Raw genomic sequence first — 8,976 nt, 5'->3', positions numbered from 1 at the left:
CGCGCCGGCAACAGAGGGCGGGGGAGAGCGCTGCTGGGGGGCCGCCTCTTAAAAGGGCGACGCCGGGGTCCGGAAGTGCCCCGCGGGGAGGCGGGCTTCGGTGGGGCTCTGCGAGCACCACAGCGACGCCCCGTCACGAGAGAGTTAAAGGAGGCTGGTTCTTAAAAGGGCAACGGCGCCTCGGCCCTGCGCGGGGTGGAGCAGCGAGGGTGGGAGCCCCCGCGCTTCTTTAAAAGGGGAACGGCGTCGCTCCGAGCGGAGTGCCGACCTGGACGGGGGGCGTGGAGGGCGGGTCGGATAGCGGAGCTGTCAACTCTGGCTCCTCTCTTCTTAGTCCTGCCTGGAATGACGGATGGAACTGCAGCAGCGGCTTCGGCCCTCAGCCCTCGGTTTCCCCCAGAGTGGGGGTGCTGCCACGCTAGTGCTTCTCCGCTCGCGCCTCGCTCCACGTACCCACTGGTCGGGTCTTCCAGACCCCTTTACACCTGGTGAGCCTGGCTCACGTCCAGCGTAGGCAGACAAGAACCACAGGAACTCCCATTGTGGTCACAGCTAGTCGCGCCCCTTCCCCTCCAGGCCCACCCCCGCCTTCCCGGTGCCGCCTGGGCTTCGGGGCTCTGCTGAAATCTTCCCGATTCTTTGTCCTCTTAGAGCCCCCAGTCAGGCTGCCCAGACCTTCCAGACTGCATCATGATTTTGTGCTCAGCTGGTTTTTCAGACGCCTCTCCTACCCTAGTGCCAAAGTTTGTAACAGGTCTCAGGTCCCGCTTTTGCGGGCTTCCGACTTCCAGGTTAAGGGGTTTACTGAACCCGTGGACGGCTCCCAGAACTTTATCCCCCTCTGATCTTGTGCGAGTCTCAGAGCCCGGGCCGTTGTTCCCTTGCCCCTCTTTCCATGTAAGGGTCGTCCTCCCTCAGGTGAGTTCTAACGACCTCTCTCCGAGCTCGGACTCTCGGCAGTCGCTTTCTCCTGTGCCTTCCCGCTTCTTCCGCCCTCCTCTCTCCTTCCCATTCCCTCCCTACAAGGCTTTTCAGAATGTTTGGCTTCCTCCTCCTTGAATTCTATTTCCTGTGTTCTCAGAGCTGGATGTGTGGACCTCCTGGGTGTCTCAATGGGTATGGGAGACTCTGCCTGTGTTAGTGTATGTGGGGAGAGGACTGTGCTCTTGATGGGCTTCTGTGGGTGAACCTTTCCTCCCACCCCAAGTGCTGTCCCTGCAGATGTGAGCCTGACTTCTGGCTTCTGACTCTGCGGGGCAGGACCCTCTCTGCCTTTCTCATTTCCCTTCTTCCTCCACAGGAACCTTTGGCTTCTGCTGCCCCTTTATGGGGAAGCCCTTCCCCAACACTATTGCCGGGCTACCTCACCCACACAGAAGTCAAGTGACTGTCAGAATCCAGTGTGCTGATGCTGGGGGAACCAATGGCCTAAAACCCAGCCCCTCACTCCAATTCCTGAGACCCAGGTGTGAGTCTGCTACTAGCAGGGGCCGACTGGATGCTTTTTACTTTCGAGGATATTGGAAGTTTGCAGTGTATATTGTCTTCTGTAGGCTGATGGGGAAAAGACAATCACTCTTTCTCAGTCCTCCTCCAGAGCCGGTCTAGCAGGGTGGCTTGTTAAGTTAAAATCCCTGAATTGTTTCTGGATGTTGTCCTCTCTTCTCTCCCCTGCTCTCTGGCTTTCCTGGCAGGACTGATCATACCAACCATACCAAGGTGAATTATTCTGAAAGATTCCAGGTAAGGCCAAAAACAAAGCCTTCTTCCATCATCTTTCTTGAGTGCATTCTGTATTTATTCTGTTGCAAATTAAACTTCTTTCTTCTTGCTTGGTTCTCAGTGGAGCGGAAAACAGCATGTCACTCTTTTCTATACTAAAGAATAAATGTACTTGAAGCCCTTATTCAATTCCTCCTACCCTATTTTTCTCCAAACTAAACAGTGCCAGATTCTTTAACCTATCATCAATAAACCCTATTTATTATCTGGATTTACATAGTGTCTTTTACCCTAGGAACTCAAATTGCTTTCAGATATAATTGAGCCTGATCTCCCTGGTGCCTGAGCCATTAAGAAACCATTAGTGTATTCCTTTTGCAGGCAACTAAATGGCCCCCTAGTGGCCTGAAAGTGAATATGCTTCTCTAAGTGCCTCTCCCCTACTAAGGGTAGTCAGAGAGAAATCAGAGAATCAAGGCATAGTGGGGACGGAAAGGGCCCAAAAAGTTATCTTTTGTAAATACCCCCACAGACCCTAGAACTCATGCACAACATCCCTATGGAACACTCTCCAGCATCAGCTAAAAAACCCTCCATGATGGTATACCTTGTCTGCTCCCTAGGGCAGCCTTCTCAGGCTTTGGAGAGTTCTGACCAATTATAATAGTAACAACATCCATGCCCTTATTATGTGCTAAGCACCATAGTAAGCACTTATATTTGTTGTCTCATTTGTCTCACAACAACCTATCAGGTAGTTACTCTGGAAGAGTTGGTGATACATCTGAACTTCATTGGGCATATTTTCTTGATATGGATTTCTTTTTCCTCAACCAGCACCACTCTCTGAGGACTTAAAGAGTGTTTGATTCACTGACATGGGATCTCACATAACATTGCATTAGACCAAGAGTCCCACTTTATAGCAAAAGAGAAGGCACATGGTCATGGAATCTTCTGGGCATACTACATATTTTGTTGCCCACTGGTGAATAGAGTTGATAGAGTAAAAGAACAGCCTTTCAAAGGCTGTTCATGAGGCTGAAGCATCATTTTAGAGACAATGGGACACTATGCTCTGGCATGGAGTATGTACTCTGTTGAATAACTATAATATTGTGTTATGGCTCAATAGCTAAAATACAGAGAAGGGGTAGAAGGAGAAGTAACCTCATTTACCATCACTGCCAGTCACCTATGTGGGGAGATGTGTGTGGAATTTGTGGTTCATATTCTATGGTTCCAGGTCCTCTGGGTTTAAAGAATCTGGGTCCCAGAGGTAGAACACTTTCACCAGGGAACAGAATAAGAATCTCATAAACATTAATTGTGGCTGCTTTCTGTCCTTCATACTCCTTGTGCTAAGACACCAGCAGGAAAAGAAAGGAGTCACTTCCTGACAGGGGTACTTGACCCTGATTCTTTAGAAGAGTTAGGGCTGCTGCTGCATAGTGGGGTTAGGGAAGAATATGTTTGGCACCCAGGTGATCCACTGGGGTATCTCTTGGTATTCCCTTGCCTAATTTTGATAGTAAGTGGACAACTTCAGAAGCTTGGTTTGAGAAGGGCATGGTAATTATGGGCTCAGACTCCTCAGAAATGCCATTAGGTAAGCAACCTAGACCAGCAGAGGTACAAGCTGAAGGTAAGGAGAATCTAGAATGAGTAATGGGGTGTGGAGAATGCTGGATATCAATTGAGACACCATTTATAGTGGGAGCTATGTTTCCTTCTATTTATCTTTCTTTAAGTTTACCAGAGAAAGTGGTCACCAGAATTCTGGAGGTGCTATTTCCAGGCAGAGTGACCTCAGTATGTGAAGCAAGTAGTTGGAGCCATGCCAAGGGGATACTGTTGTGGTGCTATGGTGAACCACCCAGATCCTGCCTTTGAGACCAAGAAGCTTATCTCCAAGTTTCCAGGAGTGTCGGCTGCTAATGGCTCATAGCCGAGTCTCTCCTTGGGCATTTTCAAAAGGAGTTGCCTTATCTAACTTCCTGAACCCTCCCTAAGATTAATCTGCCTGGTCAATGTGAGGATTCAAAGGTCTAGCCATCTTGCCTTAGTTGGGGCCAGCTCTGAAGGATCATCCCAACCCCAGAAGTCCCTGTGGAGACCTCCTTTGCTGTGACTGAGTCACTGATCAATTTCCTTCTCTCAATCCTGACTCCTCCACTCTGTCAGATGTGTTGTATTGTTTCTGGGAACACCTCCCAATAAACTTCTTGCGAGTAAATCTCTGTCTCATAATGTTTCATGAGAAACCTGACCTAAGACAGTCAATAAAGTCACCTAAGATTCTAAGCTTAGAGACAACAGAGGACAAGTTTCATTCATCTGAAGGTAGACCTCCTGGCCACCTGTGTCTTCTATGCCATGGTTCCCTCTACCAATTCCCACAGTGTTGCTTGAATCCTACATCCTGGCTGCCCTTCACCAAATATCCTCCAGTTATGTGTTTCACCGCAATAAGGCAACTAAACCAAAGTCCCAGAGTACATCAGATGTGACCTGACATACCAAGAATGAGATGGGACTGAGTCTTCCTTGGTTCTAGAGCCCTGGCTGCACATTGGAACCAAGGGTGAAGCTCTTTAGAAATTCAAACTCCTCACCTTCCTTTCCCTCTGCCTACCCACCCATCCTGGGTCCTGATTCAGAGGGTCTGGGTGCAACAAGGAATACACAGTGTTTACCAGAGCTTCCCAGGAAATTCTGATTGATATCAAGATGGAGAATCACTGGGCTCAGTACTCGACTTCAATTCAGCAACCCAAGCATCCATCACTTTTCTGGCAGCCTTTTCATTTGACTCATATGGAGCTAGCTGTCAGCAAAAACCCTCAGTTTTATTCACACATGCTTCTGCTAAGCTGCTACTTCCCCACCCTGTGGCTGTACAGTCGGTGCCTTGGAGCCAAGCCCGGATCTCTCAGTTAAGCCCTATTCATTTCACCTTTGAGGTTCAGGCTGTTACTCCAGCAGGTTAGGATGACCCAAGTGTGTCTCCCAACATATCCCTCTTCTCACTGGCTTCAGGAGTTTGTTCACTATGGCTTTGCCCAGGTCCTGATAAAAAGGTGGATGAGGACAAGAGTAAGGATAGAAGCAAGCAATCTGTTCTGAGGGTAGTCCTTATGTGCAATGCACCATGATCTCCTGGAGAAGAACATTTTCTAATTTATTTTCATCACACTTAGGTAAACAGCTTCCTTTCCAGGTAGATAAAGAGGGACAGAGGAGATGAATAATGTGTCCAAGAATGCCCTGCTGGGATAGGGGCCAATCCTTTCCTGCCATTTACAACTCTCATCTCTAGGTTCGTCACCTCTCAGAGAAATAGTGGGAGATAAAATTGACAAAGTTGGCCTTTCGGATGGAAAAGGCAGAGGTTTTTAGAGCTAAAAGGTACCTTAGAAATGATTAAAAGCTTAACAAATCAGAGAGCTCAGGTAATTTGCCAAGATCATACTGCAAACCTTTGCTCTGGTTGAGACTAAAATCTGGGTTTCTTGAGAGTGGATCCAGTGTTCACTCAGCTACAACAGCCTGATCCAAAATGGCACTTCAAAGGGAAACACACACACATGAGACCTATTCTTTTCTGTTTCTAAGTCACAGATAGCTCCTTCTATGATTCTAAAAGGGCTTGGCATGGGAGGATAAGCAACATCTTCCTCCTGGGCTTCTGCAGAGAACTATTGATTGCCTTTCCTCTCCTGCTTACTTCAGCACCTGCTACCCAGCCTTGTCCTTGCCTCCATTCACACTCAGCTCTCAGCCTGCAAAGGGTGACTGGACCTGGAGCTACAGCTGGACATATAGCCAGACCAATGAACAGCTCCTGGTCCTCAGTCTCACACCTGCCTCATCAGCTGTCGGGGCTGTGGTGGTGCGAAGGTGGTGGGAGGTTGGCATTTTACTTCACAAGTTTTGGCCACTTGGGGGACAGTCTGCTGCAAGTCTACAATCAGGAGCACCCCTAACTCAGCCTGCCCTGGGAAGGTGGTTCAGCCATTGATCTGCACAAACTGCTGAAAACTAAACAATGCAACACAAACAAAAGAAAACAAAACAACCAATCGCCAAAGAGCAAGTCAGTGAAGATATTTGTTAGGGAAAGAGTAGCATATATACTGAAGAGGAAGTAATAAGAAACTGCATTTGTCCTGTCCGTGTCTGCTAAAAAAAATAAAATAAAATAAATAAAATAGGGGGTGGCTCCATAGTATAATGTCTGCTTTACATGCAGAAGGTCCTGAGTTCACGCCCTACGGTGCGCCAGGGCCCTGGGTATGCGCCCAGAGCCTGTGGGAGGAGACGTCCCACCTTCACTGATCCAGTTCTTAAGGGGAAACAGCAACATCCATAGGTCAGGGGTGGAAGTGGCGGGGGTGGGGTGTGGAAATTAAAGAGGGGGAAAAAATACTATTGAGCTCAAGTGCAGGCATCGTATTAAGTACTTTCATCCATTATATTATTTAGTCCTTACCACAGCACTTGAGGCATTGTTATCTCCATTTTACAGGTGAGAAAGTTGAGACACAGGAAGGTTAGGTATCACAAGATAAACCAGCTAGGAAGTGTCTGGATTCGTAGAGTAGTGAGTGTGGTTCCCTGGGTCAGACTGGGAAAGAGACCCCAGAGGATGCAATAACTGAGCCCTCTTCATTCCAAAAGTAAGCTAGCCATTGTCTCAAGACCCACGACAGGCCTCTAGGCTCCTGAACCTCACTGCTCCTTCAGGTAAGAAACCCACCTAGTCTGACTCTTGTTTGGTACCAGGTAAGAAATCCACCTAGTCTGACTCTTGTTTGGCTGGTAACTGGATCATCTGAAGATCTGAGTTCAACTTCCACTAAACTTCTTTTATGAACAGGTTGGTAAACAAAGTACGAGGTCCCCACACAAAGCTGCCAAGTGAGCTAGTGAATTCAGGATCTCTCTCTAAGGCTCCAGGCCACCAACATCTCCCTGGGAAGCAGCAGTGAGTTGAATGTAAGTTCTCAGAATGTTCTACAGCCCAAAGCTCACACATACCAAACTCTCCAGCATATGTGTCTCCACAGATCACAACTGACACAGACCCTCTGGAGACTTCCCTGAGGGTCTGCTTTTCCTGGATCCCTGGCCTTTCACCAGGAGGCACATGCTTTCCAGTGCACCCAGCAGGGGGCATCCTTGCCCTTCTGCCTTCTGCCCTGCGGGTGGGATTGGCAGACTGCCTGGGGGGGCCTTTGCTCAGCTCAGCCTAGGAAGTACATTTTCCAAACTGGGTATTCGTGTGACCTCCTGATTTTCTCCATATCCATTCTACTATTATTTATACAATATTTTTCTTTGTCAATTTATTAAAAACCTAAATTAATTTTTAAAAGAAAAAAGCCCTCTTTGATGAAGATTTTCCCAGCTCCCCTCACTGTGTGGATTTCCTGCATTCTGAGGGCTGCTTTGAAGGATGTAGGCAGGAGAGTACAGGCCTCATGGAAGCTACAGTTGGGGAAGGGTCTCAAGAATTGGGTCCAGGCAGTGCCATCACTGGGTAAAGATGGGTAAGGATTTATTCTGTGGATTCAGAACCTCAATCTTCAGAGCCCAAGAATGAAAGGATCAGGGTAAAGAATCTTGAATTCCCTGCCTTCCTTTGGCACCCCCAGTCCTGTGAAATGAGAGGAGCCTGTTCTTTTCTTTCTCTAGTCTGGGGGACAGGGAAGGAATTGTCTTTCCATGCCCAAAGTGGAGAGAAGCATGATGGCTGCAGGGCAGATAAGCGGGAGGGACTTGGGTGCAGATCCAGGGTGGCTGCAGGTGACAGGTGCAGAGGCTTTGGGAAAGGCAGGGATTTCCCTTGCAAAATTCATTCAAACAGTCAGAGAGGGAACCCGATCCCAGGGAGGGAATCGGAACTGCAGGGGCCACCAGAGGGGCCACCAGAGGGGCCCAGGGCTGGAGGGATGGGGGAGGAGAGATGGGAGACAGCAGGACAAGGAGGGAGAGAAGACAGGATGAGTCCTGAGGGCAGAGGGCAAGGGAGCTAGAGGATTTCTAAGCTGCTTCCAAAGGCTCAGTCAGGCCTTGCTCCAGGCTCCACCCTGATGGTCTTAGAATTGCTTTCCTGGGGGTTATTTTTCTGCTAGAGAATCCTTTTAGCTCTAGCCCCCACTGTCCCCCACCCTCCTGCCCTGGCCCAGACTGGCCAGCAGAGATAGTTCTAGGGACTGAAGACCCCACAGTTGTCAGGAGGTGGCGCAAAGGCTGAAGGTGGAATCTGGTTGCACAAAGGCTCAAGGTGGAATCTGGTTGCAAAAAGCCAGGCCCTGAGAGGGGAAGGAAGTCCTGGGCAGAGCTCCTTGCTCCCCCAGTTGAATTAACAAGGGTGATATGCAGATCAGGTTAAGCAAGAGGAAGTGGGCTCACTGAGCAGGGCCAGGACTGAGCTCCCTGGGCTGGAACAGTGTTAGGGTCATGCACCCTGAGCAGGTGCCCCGAGATGAGTCCTCTCCAAACAGCCTCCTGCCTCAAGTGTTCTCACCGCAGGCTCTGGGCACAGAGCAGAAGAGGGAGCCTGACAGGAGAGTCCAATGGAGGCTAGTGGCCAATTGTTGCTCAAACCAGCCGTGTGTTGAATGGTGGCTAGTCAGTGGAGGTTCCAGGTCTCAGCCAGACCTAGAGGACCAAGAGGAGAGATTCATGTGTGGTGAGTGAGGGGTATGATTGCCTCACTTGCATCTCATTTTCATGGAGAGGAAGCATTGAGAAAGAGGAGCCGAGTGTTCAGCAAACTTTGCTTATTCAAAACACTCAATCCTAGCTGGGCCCTGCCGCACCCCAACTCCAACCTCCAGGGTGGTCCCAGACCCCTCAGGCTCTAGGAGAGACTCTTATGCTCTGGACCCCACCCCTTTGGAGGTCACTCTCCCTGGTGACCTCCTTGCTTCCTCCTCTCAGTCCCCACCTGGGCAACAGTATCCCCAGTTGGTCTCATATTGTTCCCTCTCCAGTTCCCCAGCTGCTTCTGACCAGGGTGTAACCCTGGGACTGGGAGGTCCCTGCTCCAAGACGACCAGGCCTTATGACCCGCCTCACAGTCCTGAACTGCACAGAGAAGGAAGCCCTGAGCAGGAAGTGCTGAGGCACAGGGTGAGGGCGGGGGCTTCGAGGAGGGGAGCCAGCCTCCCTGGGCAGGAGCTGAGGAGCTGTGACCACAGCCTCCACTGTAGGCAGACGGGAGGAGGCTGATTTAAAAAGCAGCTG

The sequence above is a fragment of the Pteropus vampyrus genome, unplaced genomic scaffold, assembly GCF_000151845.1.
Source record: "Pteropus vampyrus isolate Shadow unplaced genomic scaffold, Pvam_2.0 Scaffold19, whole genome shotgun sequence".
NCBI classification, from domain to species: Eukaryota; Metazoa; Chordata; class Mammalia; order Chiroptera; family Pteropodidae; genus Pteropus; species Pteropus vampyrus.
Note: the sequence above shows the minus strand (reverse complement) of the source record.